This window comes from Ambystoma mexicanum, chromosome 4q (genome assembly GCF_040938575.1).
Source record: "Ambystoma mexicanum isolate Mex_15411 chromosome 4q, UKY_AmexF1_1, whole genome shotgun sequence".
NCBI lineage: Eukaryota > Metazoa > Chordata > Amphibia > Caudata > Ambystomatidae > Ambystoma > Ambystoma mexicanum.
In genome coordinates, this window is record NC_090928.1 from 1,061,955,383 (window position 1) to 1,061,975,014 (window position 19,632).

The 19,632-nt window shown below is 46.4% G+C and overlaps 1 protein-coding gene across 2 annotated transcripts in view; it reads left to right on the plus strand.

The window, feature by feature from the left end:
• The first annotated feature begins 704 nt into the window (after positions 1-704).
• The window catches only part of BROX (BRO1 domain and CAAX motif containing), a 904,523-nt gene continuing 885,595 nt past the window's right edge, over positions 705-19,632 (plus strand). For both annotated transcript variants that reach the window (XM_069608616.1, XM_069608615.1), the window contains exon 1: positions 705-967. The gene's annotated coding sequence lies outside the window, so the exon portion shown is untranslated. The remainder of the gene's footprint in view (positions 968-19,632) is intronic.

The following is a 19,632-nucleotide window of genomic DNA, read 5'->3' on the forward strand; positions in this document are numbered from 1 at the left end:
TTTGTCCTCTTATTGCCCCTATTAAGCGCTTATTGTTGCTTCAGTGAACTGAACAAGCAGAACAATAAGCACCTAATAGCGGCAATAAGCGAACAAAACACGCAACAAGCAACCAAGAAAAATTATAAGCGGCGACGCCAATAAGAAGCCCAAAGTTGCTTATAATAAGCACACCTGCCAAAGTTGCTTATAATAAGCAAACCTGCCAAAGTTGCTTATAATAAGCAAACCTGGCAACACGGAAGTCACGTGAAGAAGAGAAGTGCTACTGCTTCAGTGCGCACAACACACAAAGAACTCTGTGTTGAAATGTTATGTAATTGGTATTTTACCATTTTGTAGCGTGTAGGACTGCAGTTTGCACGGTCAGCGTTGCGTGCTCAAGTGCATCATGTGTACACGCGCGCGTTAATAATATACACTGCAACATTTATATAATCCTTGTTTAATGCTTAAGGTACATACTTCCATAAAAGTATATTTATACCAGTCATATCAATTGTGATATTATAATGGAAACTGTTTTGTGGGACGGTCTCTATTCGGTTCACTGTGTTCTTCTATGATATGTAAGGACGTCAACATGGCAGCTTCATTGCCTTCAAGATAGGAAGTGACGTCTACTCGGCTGTCTATCTGGAATGGTGGCTCGCTGTCCTTCCTCTGTTTCGCTGCTCATTCTGACACATTGCTACATTGGTAAACAGAGCGTGCCTCCTAGAGAAAGGTCTGTGGCTGGAGGTTTAAGCTAGTGACAAGAGTGGGCGGGAACATTTCATTACAACAGAGGCAGGAAAACCAGACAGCTCTCTGTGACGAGCTCTCCCAGGAACCTCCCGAACCAGGAAGAAGAGCTCTGCTTCAGCATCCCAGAATATTGACACTGCACATCCGAGGACGCAGCCCGCTGCTGTCCTCTCATAGAGAGGGAATAAGTATCCAGGGCGAGGAGCGGATCTAATACTAGGTGAGCGTAATGAGAACATTTTTTACAAGTTTGATTTTTTTAGAAAAGATTTTTAACGCTAAAATATAATCAATCCTCGACGTGTGTTTTAATAGTTTTGCGGTTTTCTATGCAAGCCTTATAACACATTTATTATTCTGATGTTGTATAAAGAAAGCCCTTCAATTCCCATTTCAGAGGAACACTATTTCTGGGTCTGTTTAATCTGTGGTCCATACCTACTCCCAGCTAATTCGAAATTCTGAATGGCAAGTGTGTTGCATGTCACCCCCTCCTGGGAGTTTGGTGGATGTTTGTAATGGTCACACGGTGGTTATCATGTGACCAGCCCAATAAGAGGGATGAGCCGCTTCCGGCTCGTCAGTCTAACAAAGAACTGACTCTGGCGGGTTATTGACTGCACCATGCTGGTGCCACGCCGCGTGCAGCAGGCCCACTGGCGTGGCCCTGCATGTGGACTGCGCCCCTGCTGGGCAACACCATCCCACCTGATTATCTGGGCCGTGTGCTACCTACCCCCAGCCCAAGTGTACCTCTCCGGTGATGCGGAGCCTGCAGGGTGACCCTTGTTTATTGTCTGCTGCGTGAACACAGCCCAACGGTCCACGTCGGGAGATCCTGACATCTGCGGTGGGCCGCTCCGGTGATCCGGGAGCAGGCCACAACAAGTTGCTTATTTTAAACAAACGTAAAGAGTTATTTTGTGGAAAAGTTGCCCGTGTGTGTCCCCTTTAAGAGTCATGACGGTGCCTAAATAAAAGGGAGTCACACCAGCACGTGCATGAGTATGGCAGCGGACTGTAATACAGAGACCTGTGTCTCAGGATCCCCATCTAGTCTAGGGCCTTGTTGGACTTTGTGGATAGAGTGCCTTCAAATGTACTTTGATGCTGTGGGCGAGATGGATGATCATGGAAAAAAATCACGCTATACTACTGCGGTCCATAAGGTGTTCAAAACCCTTTGCCCAGTGGACTAGTGGGGTAGTCATTGCAGTGCTACGTTAATTCTTCATGCCAATGGTAAATGTGGATTTTGAACGTTTCGTTATGCGCTCAATGAAGCAGAAGGAGGGTGATTCGCTAGACGTATTTCACAGACGATTGCAGCATCTGGCTATGTTATGCACCCTAGGTAATGAAGAAGAGGAGGCCCGATTGGTCATCCAAAGTAGTCACTATATCAAAATGAAGAGGCAAATCATGAGAGAACTAGGGATTACACTAGCCCAAATTCTGGAACTTGGCCGGTCCCATGAGCTAGCTGATGTATGATCATCTGCTATGGGCTCTACTTTGAGGCCAATAAAACTTTAAGAAGTAGGTGCGGTTGGGAAGCAACAGCCTGATACATTTGTTCATAGAAATCAGTGGCTGAAGAAAGACAGCCGGGCTAAGCGCACATTGTACTGTCCGCAATGCGGATATGACCTGCCACACACGGGTGACTGCCCTGCTAAAGGTCACCTGTGTGGCAGGTGTGGAACCCAACCATTTTGCGAGGATATGCCGAGCCCCTGCACCAACCACTCCATTTAGAGGCCAGGTGAAACAGAGGGCTGACAGCCAACAATCAAAGCAGACAGGCACCCGGTTACCACTGACAGAGAGAGGGGAACATGTTGATAAGGACGCGGATGAAGAGGATGTATCCAGTGTTCTGGAGGTTGGACAAAAGAGCAAACTCCACCCTAAATGTATCCTACAAATTGCTGGAAAGGATGTTTCTGTCCTCATTGACACTGGTGCCTCCGCAAATGTTATGACTTTCTCCCACTACAAGGAGTTGGGGGACCCCCCCCTACTCTATCCGAGACGGCGGTACGCATTTTCACTTTTGGCGGATGGAGGCCTCTTCCCACTGACATGCACACCGTGTCGGAAACGGCTGCTAATGTGAGTCTGTGAAACGAGAGACTGACTGCGCTGCAGTGCGGCTTGACACGCTACTGGGCACTGTAAAGAAGGCATGGTTTTAAACGGTGAAGACAGACACTAGTGATCCCAGTTCAAGGGTGTTTATTGAACCTAAATCTAAAGATGGGAGCAAGCTACTACCATCAAATAACGCAGTCCTAGTGGAGTCTGTCAAAATAAAAGGGCCTATTCTAATAAACCTATTGCCAATCCTTACTTCTAAATACAAAATGGTGTGGGATAACAATCAATGCAAAAGAAAAGTGTTCAGAAAGGATATGTCAGGATAGTTGAGCAGTTGGTTTTCCTTCCCCAAGTTTTCAGCACGGGGCAAGGCGGCATGTACGGGCTTCGCACACACTCTGGCTTCTTGGACACAAGGTAACAGTTCAACACATAGGTATCAGGGCCTTCCGCCAAAGTCTCTCTCCGTTGATAGTCTCCTTTTTGTTATGTTATGTTACTTGGCATTTGTATAGCGCCTTATGTGTAATTGGTATGACCTCAAAGCGCTGGTAGGTTGAATGCCCTCGGGAACCACAATTCAGGTCAGTAGAGAGACAGAGTGTCTTGTATGGTGCGTGGGCGCACCGGATATGTGTGCAGCTGGTGTGGTTGTTGCATGATAGCTGCTTCTTTAGCGGTAGGTGTGGTGCTGAGGAAATTAGTTGCATGTGTTCAGTCTGGACGGTGGACACCCAGCTTGAGTTCTGGCTGCGTTAGGCCTGAGGAGACGCTTAAGATAGCCGGTATGTGCTCAGCTAGCTGTGTTGTATTAGGATGATGAGGTGTTCGTGTCATGAATGTCAGGCTGATCACTTGATTCGTCGGAACCAAAATCGTCTTTATGCAGAACCCACTCCTCCTCACCTGATTCTTCAGTAGGCTCCTCGCGTCTTCGCCCCTTTTTTCTTGTGGATTTCTTTTTTGGGAAGAGATATGGTCTTCCGCGGTTAGAAGCCACCCGGTTCCCCCTAGTAAACCAGGGAAGCAAGGGACACCCTTTCCGCAGAAGCCGTAGGAGAGGAAAAAAGCGTTAGCTAAAAAAAACCTCTCTCTTATATTTCGATTTTGATGAGGAGCCAGGTAACCCAGACAAGCTGTTTCTCCAGGTATCCGAAGGAGAGGAAGTTCCGGGTTGGAGAGGATAGCAGAGACCGCAGGGTGTCACGTCAAATGCCTAGCTGGAAGGGAAAAAGGTAAGGAAGGTATGCCGGAAGAGCGGCGGTAGACCGGGAAGTGGAAGAATGACAGCGGAGACCGAAAAGGAAGAAGGAGAGAGAAAGAAAGAGGTCAGAACGGAGGAAGATGAATAAACCCATAAAAAAAGGTAAGGAAACAGGTAAGCACGGAGGAAGGAAAGTACAAAAAAGGGAGGACTGGGGCACCGGGGAAAGAAAGTAGGACGAGAAGAGAGGGAAACGGGAGAGGATGCAAAGAGCAGAAAGACGAAGGAAAAAGCGACGAAACCAAGGAAGGAAAGGGCACCAGGAGGAGAAAAGCTACGAAGGAAGGCAGAAAGGGACGATAACCGGCAAAACACCGGTCAGGCAGCAGGCAAGGAACTGGAGAGAGAGCGCTAGCGAAACGGAGCGTGAAAGCTTCAGTTGCAACGCGCCGGGCAAAACAAAGAGGCGTGGTTAAGAGTGAAACCAGGAAGAGGCCGGAAAAAGACTAGAGCATAGCAACAGGAAATGGGGGAAAAAATTGGAACGATTAATGGCGGCGGAGTTGCCATTGGTTTCTCAGACTCCAAGGGAATCTCTTTGCAAACGGCATGACAGTTCGTGGGGTCATGTTAGTATGAGAACAGCTAGGCCGAATGTGTCATAGTATAGCTGTGTTCTAGTTGAATGATGGTGTATAGGCGAGAGTAAGCGTAGTAGTGTGATATGGTGGTTATCAGTAAAGCACCTGCGACCAAGCACAAGAGTAGGACAGGGAGCGTACATAGCGGCATACGTATATAAAGCGATAAGATGCATAGGGTAAACATGTGATACAGATAATATGGGGAAACGCGTACATAGCATAAATAGGATATATAGAGGTATATAGAGAGATATCCACTCCATTCACTCTATCCTTCCCTTCCATCCACTTTTTCCATCTGTTCCATCTACTCCATCCTTTCCATCCTATGTGGCCCAGCCTATCCCGCTCAATTGGTAGGTGCACCCCCACCCCTCCTGTCTGGCGCGGATTCAGCACCTTCATTACACAACCTTGCGCTTGCTCAGGGATGTGTTCTGCTGGATTTATGAGGGTGAAGGCCAGGACTTCAAGCCTCAGAAGGCAAATTTAAAACCAGGACTGCACTTGCACACCCAGACTGGAATGGATATTGTTGGCATGTATCATGTTGGCCCAACAGACCTGATGGCTGGAAGGATAGAAAAGGGGGCTGGGCCTGGGCCTGGGCCTGGGCCTGGCTGGCCGGCCAGCCCGCCTTCCTCTCCCAATGGCCAGCGGAGAGTGGAGCATGGGGCCTGATGTAACAAAAAAAACACAAAGGTTCCTTTCCTTTGTCAGGGTTTTCACTTTCACAAGTTCAAGACTGGTCTCTTTTGTTCGGGCTTGGACCATGGATCCCCCTGGTTCGGGCTCAGATCCCTTTTGATACCAGCATCGAAGACATTCGAATGTGCCATGGGTTTTGCTTAAACCGTCGCAGGACCACTTTCATTCACTTCACATAATTTACACTTCAGAACAATCTTCTACTTCCGTTTCTCTTGCCAGGATACTGTACAGAGACCTTCGACTGAGCACCTTCACAGTGCCGGACCACTCTGTCAACGGTATCGTAGCTTTCCTTTTACTGTTAAAATATTCACCAGCAATTTGGCTTCACTTGGGTCTTTCATCACGTGTTTAACAATGTTCGTTTTCACAATGTTGCCGCTTGCGACCTTGACTTCAACACAGACCGGTCCGGCATTGGTCTCTCCAACTCATCGTCTGTGTTGTTCTGTCGCTTCATTCTTCTTGGAGCCAAGGTCGATATATCAGTGTCTGCTGCTTCTCTCCGCCTTGGACAGTTACGCGGGAGGACCCTCGATATCTCCGACACACAATTCAGGATTCTTTAGCCTTGTTTCCTGGTCTTACATTTTCTGCCTTGAAGGTTTCCTGAAAGCAACAGCTTCCTGTCAAGGCTGTTGCCCCCCTCACAAACCTCTCGTGTCTGGCCGTCTTTCTCCCCTAGTACAACTGCCAACTCGAAACTGCTGTACCTTCCTGTGTTTTGCCTCGCTCATAGTGTGCCCTCGTGCTCCGCCTTTTATCCTTGTGGGGAAGTGTAATGGAAGTCTGCCTGACCTCACCTGAACATAGTATTGGGACACGGCTCGGGTGCGAGTCTGGGAGAAAACAGAGCGGCTGTCTGTGCGAAAGTGTTTGTGCAGGAAAAGTGGGGGAAGGGGGTTGAGTTTCTAATAATCAACAAAAATATGGGCTGCACAGTGCCCCCACCCCGGCCCTCATAGGGAAACGCGCTCGCAGTCCCCCGAAAGGCACACTGATTTCTAATATACTGCAAAAAACAAAGAAGCAGAAAAAGGAGGAAAAGGGTGATGCCAAGAACTCACAATCAAAAACGAATGGGTTCTTCGACAATTGGGTAATACCCATTGAGGCAGGTGAGTGCCCTGCTGATAAACCGGCTGATAAAGGTGATGCGTGCGAGGGGGATAAAAGAAACCTTGAAGAAAGTTTGCCTCACAGCTTGCCCATAATAGATAATAATGGATCTCTTCTCAATATGTGCTTAAACCTGCAGCACAACTCCCTTTGCCCCACTAATATGATTTTGGCTACCAGTCCCGCCCTTGAAAGACCAGACCCCCCTGCTGAGTACTCGTATCATGACAGCGAAGAGGAGGTGTCCCACTTGAGTATTGACTCTGTGTTAGGACTCCCTGGGGTAACGTCTGAATCTGCTTCTATTTTGAATGCGATATGTGCTAGAATTGATGCCCTACTCCTTCCTTGCACAAAATCTGCTAAAGAACAGTGTGAGACAAGCATATTTTAGCCTTGGTTGTGGACATTATCATTGATGCTAATTCCAGCTCGCGCATCAAGACATATTCTGACACAGTCCCACTTATTGACCTTACAGCTCAAAGTCAGAATCCATCACTTGCACCAATTCCCTTACGTGAAAGTACGAAGGAACCTACACCATTGACGTGAGTGAGTACCTCGAAGCCCCTGCCACATTTGCCATCTGACTTAGTTCTTCACCAAGATTCTGCGAAGGTTATCACTGCCACGGAGGAACATGCCCTAGAGTCATTAGGCTTGGAGCAATCGCTGCTTAATAGCCCTATCCATAGACACAAAAAGAGACAGAGGAAAACTCGGCAAACCACCCATCGGAGACAGCAAAATAAACAAGTGGAGTTCTCAAGTATGTCCTCCACCAAAGCAGTTGGGGATCATGTTGGCCCCTCATTGATCCCCATATCAACTGGTCAATACTTAGCATCGAATGACCTTGGCGACGTATCTATTCGTCAAGTACTGCTTCAGGGACCTCTTGACAAATGGTTGTGTTGTCACCCATAGCTCTGCCCCAAAAGCTGCTTCAATTCTAATCCGGACTGAATCGAATCATATGCCTGGTGTTGCCACAACGGTATCTACTGGAGGCTCCTCACCTCAATTAACCAAGAAGGACGCAGTGAGTGCCCCACCTAAACCTGCCAATATGGCGGGGCAGAATGAGCAGGCTATGCTATCATTGGCGGATAATACAGCTAAGTTCCCACAGAGACCAACGCAAGCTACAAATCCAAAACGATTGGCCAATGGCACTACACATCTGCAAATCATCGTAACAAGGTCGATGCAGCCAGTCTTCTCAGTGACACTATTTGCTCGACTCCCATAACTAACACCATGGTGGGGAGCGGGGCAAAATTGTCCTCTTTGTTCTGGCTTTCACGTGTCGACTCACTACAATCAGTTCTGCCTGGCAAGACCACTCTCTCTTCAGACCTCTCCGGGGCTGTTTGCGCGAAGTATATCAAAATAATGGAAAGTAATCCCACGGCTTCCAGTCCCTTTTTAAACTGCTCTTGGCTGCTCGAAATTTCACACAACGTCCCCGACTTGGAAATGATCACATCTGAGGATATTGTAAGATTCAAATTGCCATTGGAGCATAGTCATGTGAATTGGGTTTTAGTGTCTTTTTATATCCCCTATTGTGGCAGAACGAATTTGTAAGAACTCAAAATTCCTGGAAGAAATGGGTTTTGAGGTGTATGCATTTCAGCCTGCAATGCTCTTAGACAGAATGGTTCCATCCCAGTATTCACCCGTGGAAAAGTTGGGCGCAGGGTTTAACCCAGGTCAACCTAACGGGCATTATTATTACTCGGCCTTGGAGCAGGACCGCACTTCTAGACTGCCTGGTGATTGGCTAAGGATGGGGAAATCTGATTGCTATAGGTGCACAGTTAAGGAGGCTCCTATGAAGTCCATCTCAAGGGATTCTGGCATGCGTTATAACTTGGTATCATGGAATGTTGCTGGTCTGTGTAGTTTGATGGAGAACCCGGCTGGTGTGAGTATATAAGAGGGTATCAATTAGTTCTTCTCCAGGAAACTTGGGCTGTAAACCCTGTCTGGTTTCAGGGCTATAAATCCTTTTTTGTACCATCTATCAAGGGGCCAAGGGGTAGACCCAATGGAGGCCTGGTGATTTGGCCCTGGAAGTGGCAAGAACATTTTATAATCTCAATCTGAGAGCTTGCAATGGCTGTTTTTCAAAGGACCGACCGGCTAAGAAATAATTTGTTGGTCCAGCTGGTGCCTCACTGATAGATTACATACTTGTCTCCGGTAACCAATGCGACCAAGCTTTCGGTTTTGAAATCTGTGATCGACCGGAGAGTGACCACTATCCCTTGTCTATTATTGTCTGAGTTAGCCCAGGCATGGGATCTGGTCCAAATGGTGTAACATTGCAGCACATTATTTTAACAGGTCATTCACAGAAACAGGTAAAGTGGTCAAAGGTTATTGAACAAGGGCATACATCAGTCATATATAAATTGATTTTGAGCGACCTAATGGCAATCTGCGGTGCTTAGTGTTCATCACCACTTGTGTTGCTTGACTCTGAGAAAATGAAGGCAAACCTTGCTCCACTGGTCTATGCTCTCTCGGGCCAAATCAGAAGGGCCCTTGTTACCTCCAGCTGGTATGATAGAGAATGCCATGTAGCCAAAAGGAAAATTGTAACTTTTGTTAAAACCAATGGTGGGGCGTGTAAAGTTGAATTGCGTTCATTGTGAGCAGATTATAAGGCACTTATTAGAGTAAAAAGGAAGTTCCTTTATGAAAAATGGTCGGTCATGCATGATGCCCTGGAACAGTGGGATAACACACTATTCTGGAGGATGGTGGTAGGTAGAGAGTTGAATGGTGACCAGGCTTTGCAATGTCATATTCCAGCTGATGATTGGGAGTCTCACGTTTCTAATCTCTATAAATCTCATCCTGGTGATGAGGTAAATAACAGCATTATGGAGTTAGTAGACAATCTGCATGGCTCACACTTAAGTGTGGGTATGTCTGAAGTTGGGGCAACGCTAAGATCTATGAAGAATGGTAAGGCTGCTTACCTCTATAAGAATGAGAAAACTGTGCGGGTCCCGGTTTTATATGTTTTTAACGCCTTTCTTTCTACGGGCTTAATTCCTCCCACATGGCGTTGGGCAGAGATTATCCCTCTATATAAAAAGGGTCGAAGAGATCTCTCCTGTAATTACTGCCCAATTTCATTATTGGAGGGGGCTGGGAAAATCTTTGCAAATACTATACTTGGCCACTTAGTCTTGGTCCGACTCTAATCACATCCTAAGCACTCATCAGGTGGGGTTTTGGCAAAATAGCGGTCCCATAGATCAATGTTTCCTTACATTTCTTCTAATTCAAAAGTGTGTTTTTTTTTTTTTTTTTTTTAAGATGAAATTAAATGTTGCTTTCTTGGACCTTTTTAAAACAGCATTTGACTCGGTTTCGAGAGTTGCACTCTGGCATATACTGGAAGCCCGCAAAGCCCCTTTGAAATTAATCTCAATTATTGACCAACTGTATTCCCAAAATCAAGCAAAAGTTTGGTTTGGTTTTGGGGGGGGGGAAACGGACAAAAGCGTTTAATGTTTGTCTGGGAGTGAGACAGGGCTGTCTTGGTACCTCTGCTCTTCAACACATATGTCCAAGAAATGATAGACACTTTGATAACCGGAGTGCTAGGATTGCCCAAAAATGGGCTCTGTGAAATACCCGGCCCTTTTTTATGCCGACGATGCAGCTATAATAACAACCCCATCAAGTCTGAAAAAGGCCCTCTCAACCTTCTCACGTAAATTCATTAACCTAAAACTTGAGTTAAATACAAAAAATCTAAGATCATGGTCTTGTTTATCCAAACGTGGGTCTGTATCCTTTGAAATTGATAATGTTGCACTTGAAAAGGTTAGTCCCTTTGAATACCTGGTAATCAGGTTTCAGGAATGTGGGTGCTAGGTGCCTTAAGTGGTAAAATCCAGCACTTGCATTGAAAAATTTAATGGGGCTATACATTCCTTTTTTGTGTGGTATGGTAGAGTAGCGGTTTCAACCGCTCTGAATTAATTACAGAAGCAATCAACTCGAGCTGCCTCTTAAGCACAGAAGTCTCGGTCTACACGACCGCTAACAAGTTACAATGAACATTTCTAAAAAAAGCTGCTTCTGCTACCTTCAGGTACTCATATCTTGAGGTGGGTATTTTACCTCTGATGATCATGTCGAAGTATGACCCGACCAAATATTGGTTGAGATTGTGGAGTCAGGAAGGCTCTGTTCCATTTTCTGAGTTTACTCATGTAGAAAAAGGCCTATCTGAACTGAAACCTATGGGAAAAACTGGCTACTTGTCAGACAGCAGGAATAAAGGCTGTTAACTTTGCCAACAACAGCCGGCTAAGTAATGATTTAATTTGTGATGCTCTGAAACTGTCTGGTACCTTTTGATTATGTCAGTTGCAGATTGTCCAAATGTGTTTATAGCTTTTGCTGACTTAATCAGCCCGGTTTCCGGAAGATCCTTGTACCTCTGCTTCAGTTTAGGGACGCTGGCGGTATAAGCTTCACCTCTCTTTGGAAATCTCAAGAGTCCGCTTTGTGCCTGATGTGAGTTTAGGGTCCTTTAGGAACGTGCATACAATGGATGGGTTTACAAAATAATTCTGAGTCCAAATAACCGAACCAACTCAGGAAGATGGCAAAGTACTGTTTTATTAACAACTATCTAAAACAGGGAGTTACAACGATCATCAACGGACGTTCGTTTGATTTCTCTCAGCGATCCTTTCACAAAACATAGACTTCATACTAAAAATACATCAGAGGTGACCACATACTACGTGGCAAATAATGAAAAACCTACTAGGGATTGTGATAGGCTTAAGAGGAACATCTAAGTATACATTACATAGGATTGTGATTGGCTACCCACTGTCAGGTGGACAGCATATGCCTACCTCTAAAACATGCCATCTTTAAAACCGTTAAGTACACAGGTGTTCAACTGATCTTCAAATTATAAGGACCTTCGTTATACAGACCGCTACAATTGGTTGGCACGCTTGTACCATGTCTGGAACATTCGGTTCACTTAGCAGCACGTAAGCCCAGACCCAGGTGCAAGGAGGTTAGCCGACTTTATCATTCCACCCAATTATCCCAACATCTCTCATCACCCAAGCCTTCTGCCATGAAGATTGTCTTTGAACTTGGCCTTGCCAAGTATCCTTGTCTCTGGGAATACATGGGAGTGCGATCACTCGCTATCGTTGTTCTAGGACTCCAAGTTCGACTCTATTTTCATCCTTGGCTCACGTGACAGGAGACCATGATTTGGTCTATTTTGCAGGTTTTACATGTCTTACATGAATGCAACTTGGCACTCTTGGTGTTCTTTCCTTGTACCTTAACAAAAGATGATTCATCCTTCGCACGTTCATTCCCTTCAAGAATATAACCTACCATGGCTGCTTCAGTCTTGACTCCAAGCCAGACAACCTCGCCAAGCAGCTCCATGATTTCGGCTTATTTTTCCTGCGACACAATTCTCCCTTCTTCATGTGCCCAGGCTTACTAAAATGTATGATACCGATGTCCAGCTTCTATACAATGGCAGCTTTGCCTGCATTCTATTCACTACGTATAGCCAGTTTCTATGATGACTTAGGGCCTCATTACACGGATGGCGGTAGGGATTTACCGGTACCGGTAAAATACCGGTACCGGTAAATCCCTACCGCCTTACTACTAGGTCCCTTTGCGGGTTGGGGGATTTAACGCCTGCTTTTTGCAGGCGTTAAAATCCAACCCGCTAAGGGACCTCGGAGCTAATTACGGCACCGCAAAATTGCGGTGCCGTAATTAGCGCCTTCCCCATTCCCATAGAGCCCCATGGGGCAGAAATGGGAATGGGGAAGGGCAATGGCGGAAGGGGGATTTACCGCCCCTCCAACCTTGGAATGGGGCGGTAAATCCCCTTTGCGCCAAGGCGGTGCCGGTATTTTACCGGCATGAGCCATGGCGCTAATAGCGCCATGGCTCACCGCCTACCGTGTAATGAGGCCCTTAGTCTACCTTGAGTTTCAGCATCGGTACAATTGATTCTCTGCAGCACTTTGTGCATGTGTAATATTCTTTTTTGTATTTAAAAGTTCATTTGATTCTGTACTTCATCATTAGTTTCTGTAGGATCCATGCATCCTCTTCAGCCAGTATCTCGGGATGTCACACATATCTCGTGTGACTTCACTAGCTTCTATCTTTGCTCTTTTTTGTGTTCCTTCAGGGAGTTCCTCCCTCAGATTGTCGTCTCTTCTGGGATGCATTCGATAGGGTTGTCTCAATGGGTATCTTCTTTCGAATATACGCTGCGGTATTGGCACAACTTCTGGTGTCAAACACAGCCCAATCTCAGACTTCCAACATATCGGAGGTAGCGGGGCAGGATTTCTTGCGGATGCATGTAACTGCTCCTCTACATTCCCCCCCTCTGGTCGAGTCCTCAACCACCTCTTCAATCGTTTTCACATCCTGATATTTTCTCTTGAAGACGTGTTTCTTTGGCGTCCTGAATCACCCTCCTCAGGGTGCCAGCCGATTTTACATGTTAATCTACACTCCAGGTCATGTAGTTACATTGTCCATTCGGATTACAATAGACTCATCGTCCTACGTACTTCTTATGATTCTTTGGATACAGGAATTTTGTTCCTTCAGGTGCTACAATGCTGGCCTCTGTATATTTTCTGACAGCTTCATCAGTCAGCCCCTTTGGTCTAGGTCCAGATTCGACATCGATCATGATCTTCATTCCTACCACCTTCTTTGCTGTTTTCTTGCATTGGGCAATCGCTATCCTGATTACACAGAATCCAAACATCTCCAGCACTAATATAACTCCAATGATCTTCCTTCTTGTTATGCAGGTCTATCAGCGTTATGGCCTCTGTCAAAGTCACATTTTCTTCATCATGAGAAGGTATGAATGTGGAACATGATGGCCCGATTTTGGCACAAACTCCTCCTTCCATCACTGTGATCATATCAAGGACATATCTGTTCTGGAGGGTCGTCGGTCGTATGGCTCTCAGCTCTTCCTTGATAGTGTTGAATCCCTTTATGGTAGCATTGATTGTCTGCAGAAGATCCCATCTGGTGATCTGTAGCCACTTGACGTTTGCTACTGTTTGGATCCCAGGCATGAATATAGTCGTAAATATTGTGGCAGTCTTACTGAACAACCTGTCTTCATCAGGAATGGAGTCATATGCTGTTATTGATTTGGCTGAGAAATTATTCTCTCTTCTTGTCCGACGTAGAAGTTCAAGCAATCTTCTTTTTCTCAAATGGGCATCCGCTTTTGGAAATTCACCCATGTTCATGTCGCTTTGTGGTATCACTAATGCTGGAAGATGGATGAGCACCAAAGAACATATTCCACCCCAATCCTTGGGCAACCAAATTTATGCTCCAGATCCACAAGCCCAATACCGGTCCATGAGTACGGTGTCCCTTCTCCCATCCTAGGAACGTCAGTTGTAGTTTTGCATTCTTTGGTATATCCCACATGTTTCTTTACGTGTCTTCGGAAGCACAATGTCGCATTAACCAACGGGATTACAACTACTGGGCCTGATTAATCTTCTACCCATGTCAGTAGTTTGGCGTGTTTAACTCATGACTTCAAACACCCATCATTCACCCTTTGCACTTCTTGTACTTAATCTGTCTTCAGCAAATGAGCTGCACAGGACATCATTTCTTCTTCCAATCTCTTCTTGGACTTCACTCATCCATAGATCAAAAATTGAGTTGGTTCCCAACATCCAGGTGATCCAGCTATTTCTGTCACATCAGGGCAGTTCATTCTCCATCTCTTCAATGATCACCTCATCCTGTCCTGCAGGATCTTGCTCTTCCATCCATGTTCATTTTCAATTTGTTAGGTCTTGATGTAGTCATGCTGGTATGGAAACGACCATTTCGATCTCCATCACAAAGTTGCCCAGCTTCCTTGGAATTATCCTCGAGTTGTACATGTTGCAAGATGACTGAGGCGCCATGCATCATGCTCTGGAACCTCTTTGGCAATGAAAGTTTGTACTGTATTCATGGCATAGGGGATGGGAGAGCAGACGTAGCAACCCTCCTTAGATGCTTTCTCCCCCACTTTTCTCATGTGCTGGTACCACGTGTTATCCCCCAAATGTGCTGTGTTATCTAGATAGGTATTTATCCCTTCACTAACTTCCTTCACTAACTTCCTTTGCATCTCTCTTGTGTCTCCCAAAGTCTGTATAGTAGTCATGGAGTAAATCAAAATCAGTGTTCATAGTAGGGAGAACCATAGGGACTTCTCCTTCAGTAGAAACCTTTACATGCTAGAGACTGTGAAAGATGAGAAGATGAGAAACGGAAAGACCAAGAGAACAATCCTGCAAGCATATATTCTGCATAAGAACATCGGCATCCATCTCTCACGCCATCCTACTACTTGCTGTGTTTGTTCACCTTTTAGAACAGTGCCACTCTTGTCTTTGATAATTTTTAATATAATCATTACATTTCTTTGTTTGTAACTGTAAATTCTTTTCAATTATAGCAATAAGGAGTCTTCTTATCAGTGGGTCATTTTTACGATCTTGCAAGAAAGTGTGAATATTAACGTCACTTCTAGCAAGAGCATGGTAACATCAAAGTATGAACACAAAGACAGTTGGCACAATCAGATGAACGTCACTATCAGCAGGTACCATATGTTTTAATCACTTAAAACAAATATTCTCCACAAAATGAGTCTGGATACCGATCTCGTTTCCAAATTCTGATCAAGAACCGACGTTTAGACATATCTCTGATGCACTACCTTCTACTTCAATATGTATTTCTAAAAGTTAATTTCAAAATTCCTGGAGTTCTCCGCCAGTCTTTTCACTCTCTGCTAAAATATCTATAAGGAGTGTCCATTGAATTCCAGTCCAATATAAAATTTGTGTTAATCACTCGTTGTTTTGTTGTCCTTCTTCTTCTTTGTCATCGATCGGATCTGCACACACTGAAATTCTTCTTGTCTTGCTTCTGAATCGGCAATGGTGGGAGGGCCGGTCTTTCCTTTATAGATCTTCACATCGCCCATGTGTAGCCGAGCTCTTCTTCCCTGTACTCTACTCGCTGAAGGGGACGCTTCTGCGGTGATAAAAGGGCAATGAAAACGTGGCTCATGCCACTTTCTGGGAAAAAGTTTAATGAGGACTAGGTCCCCAACATATAACTTAGGAGATGGTAAAAGATCACTTGGATTAATTGTCTAATTATCTTCTTCTGTGTTCTTAGACTGACCCACCAGAGGTTGGATAAGGAAGCCGAAACTTCCAAACCCACCAAAATAGATTATGCAACCTTGCGCGGCGTGAAACTATGGATAAGTCTCTGATCATGGAGGCCCTTCTTCAAGATTGTCAATGGATGAGAACCCATTTTAAGGACCCATCTCGTACAAAGAGCCCCCCTTTGAGAAGTATGGGGGGAGGGGAGAAATCGGAACCTACTAAATCAATGCTGCTAAATGTGGAGCTGGAGGTCGGCATTCCGGCAGCTGGATGTGATAAATTAAGGAATGACCTCCCAGAAAATAATGTTTTCTCATTATTCAAATCTAAGGAAGGAGGTGATGTAAGTAAAGTACTGGCGGATGCAGAGCAGAAAATCCCCCAGCCCAGAAAAAAATGATAATATGCTGTCCAACTCTAGAAGGGAAGCAAATCGTTTGCCAACTTTCTTGAGGCAAATTCGCCCCCCCCCCCCCCTCAAAGGGACAATCTACCGGCTCCCAAAAAAGCCAGAAAGGAATTGGCCATGCCAAAAGATGTAAGCATTGAACTACCATCTGTCCTTGAGGTGACTAATGAGTTTGGGGGGGGGGGTGAGTGGGTGAGTCATCTCCTGTGGGGGATTTAAGTGACCTGATTGAAGAAATCAAGCAAGTGGACGGCGATGAGAGATGGAAAGAAGTAAGCAATTCGGAATGGGAAAATATAGAGTCTCCTAGACAATGTCCCCAAATCGGTTGAAAAAATAAGGTGCAATTTGGGGGGGGGAAACAATTGTGGAAAAGCCCCAAGGGCTCTTTATTGTGCCCAAGACAGTTGAAGAAAAAAGAAAGGGCTGTGTTCATCCTAATGACCTCAGAAGACCCTCAAATGGCTCCGGTTGTGGCACCGGTTGTGTTCAAGACGTTAGAAGAAAAAAGAAATGGTGGTGCTCAATTCGGCTGCACAAAGGTCCCCAAACTTGCTGATGAAAGTAAAGTGTGTGGTAAGGAAAAGAGACTGATCGTCAGTGAGACAAGGTCATATAACAAACGAAAACTCTAAAATGAAGGAAGAGACTGATTAAAAAATGATGGTGTTAAATAGAAGGAATGTTTTGAGATTGATTAACTGCATACTACCTGCTCGCAAATTTGCAAGCAGAGATATTAAGATAATTGAATTTGTGGAGCAGACAAAGACTGATTGGGTTTTACTCCATCTAATCTCTCAATTTAAGAAAGATTTAGTGTTGGCATCCAAAGAGAAGTTCCTGCGCTTGGGATACAAAATTAGTGATTATCATGCACAAATTAAAGCTAACCGGAGTGAGCTGATGCCCTCCAGAGACATTAAGAAGGTTGTGCCTATTGTCATATCCCAGAGAAAAAACATAAGGGAAAAGGTGAGATTGCCAAAGGAAAGGAATGAAGAGGCGATCGAGATGACGAATAAGGACTTATCTTCTATAAAGTTTAATATTGCGAATCAAAAAAAATTGAAGGATGAAGAGAGGGTGAATCAGAATGGTTCTGTGTGTGAGGGGAGCTCTTGGTCTTGGCTGGCTGGAGTGCTAAGTCGTCCAAGAGCTAGTTAGACTCACGATGAAAGGAGACCTGCCTTCTTGAAGATAGGCTGTTTTTTTGTGAAAAAGTCCAAGATTTAGATTTATTCAACATCTTGGTGTTTCAAGAGACTTGGTTAAGGGAATCCCTCTAATGTGATGGCTATCTGGCTCTTTTGAATCCTGCTCCTAAGGGCATAATGGGCCGACCTTATGCTGACCTAACGCTAATTAAGATTGCATCTGGTTGGGGCGAGGCACCAACGAAGCAATACAAACGTGAACCTCCATTGCTCCTGCGGCCACCCGTGAATATCCTGACAATCCAGCCTGATACCGAATCTTTGCAGCATCCAGAAGATCACTACTGGTAACACACACTCCGCCACAACTGCGGCTGATGAAATTGTCCAAAACCGCACACGCATCAAAGGTCAAACAGCCTCCGAAAACTCGCCCTGGAGCCCGAGTAGGGGAAACCAAGATGGTCGCCCGCTGAGCTCCACCTCTGAAGCCCGGTACAAAGGGAGCCTACGCAACAAACAGCATGAGCGCAGCAACAGCCTGAGTAGAAACCACGCCGGAACCCGGGTGATCAACAGTACTCACAAAATCTACTCCATCTGAGGCCCCGCCGATGGAGCAGAGCATGCTGGTGACCCGCTGCAGGCACCCCGCGGAGGCCGTTCACCCGCTCTGAGCGGAGACTGCCGGTGGAACCTGAGAACCAGCGACGACACGCCGGACACCCAGCCCCAAAGGAGGGACTGCTCCCTCGCGAACATACTGCTGCGGGGTGAACGCTACCATAAACCCTAACGGACACTCAACAACCCACACGGGTGGGCGGTGCACTTCAGAACCGGAGCAGATAAACTTGTGTCTGACATCCAACACCCAACACATAAGCGGCGACGAGCGGCCCGATCCCCGGGACCCGAGGTGGAATTGTGGCAAACCAATGCTGTCCCACTGAGGGAGAAGAACGCATCAGTGACGCGCTGATACCCCCACTCTTAAACGGGGGCCTGCTGGTGAAGCGTGGCGAGCTGGGGGCGGTGCGGCGGGGGCTGACCTGCTGGGGTCACGGCTCCCTGTGGGCGCACCGGTCGATCTAACCGGGAGTGCCCCGTGGCACAACACGCAAAACAGAGTGGTGGCAACTGGTGCCCCCAGGACCAGGGCCGCTCTTCGCGCCGCTGGTACCCCAGCAAACAAGTAACGCCCCACGCATGCAGGCACCCACAACCGGAACACATACAGGGGGTCCTGCCCCATATCCCTGAAGCCCAGCACACGACCAAGGGTATGGGGCTCGATCCCAAGAACTTAACTGAGGCACACAAGGTGCGGCCGGCGACCAGACGGAGGAATCCTGGGTGCCCCGTGAGGCAAAGGTGGAGCACCGACCCAGCACGAAAAGCCAAACTAGACCACCTAGCGCTGGGGTGACACAGCTGAACAACCCAGAGCGGGACTGGTGAGCCACTTCACACCCTGCGGGGGTCGCCCGAGAACAAATTTGAGGGGAACCTCTGGAGCCCCCGCAAGAAGCCATACACAGGACCAGCGATACGCCTCCCCATGCAAGGAAACCTTGCATACCGTAGAGGCGCAGAATACGCCTGCCCACCACATAGACCTAAACCACCGGACGTCACATTCCTGAAACAACGGAGCAACCCAGATTTGCAATTGCTGAACGAAAGTGGGGAGGAAAATGTGCTCCCACAGGACAGGGAGAAAGCGCTGATGGTGCCTCTGCCACGAAACTCTCAAGCCCGGGAAGATGTTACATCCTGAGGCATCCAGCCAAGATAACCGATACCAAGAACCACAGTGAGTACTACCACTGATTGACCAAAGCCCCTGAAGCTAATGAGAACACAAGATTGGTGCACATATGTCAGTGGAAGGACGCAAAATTGACATACCTAGTGCACCAAAGAAATTGGGAACGTCAAAGTGACACCGCTAAATATACTAAGCAACAGCGCCCCGAGATAATTGCACTCCCTAACCTGGGATGCACATCTGCAGCAAGGTACTGAACCACTACTGGTGGGGAACAACGCTGAAACATTAATCAGAGTATCATCAAGATATAGAGGCGTGCTGCCCCCCAAGACCCATTGAGGCACCCAACCGAGCTGGATCCCACTGAACCACCCTGGATGAAAGCCTGCACCCAACCACTGGCGCAATAGTACTCCTCAAGCACCATAGCCCCGAAAAGAGACCTGAAGCCTTAACAGAGTCAAGAAGCCCTGACATCACCATAAGAGCTGCCGT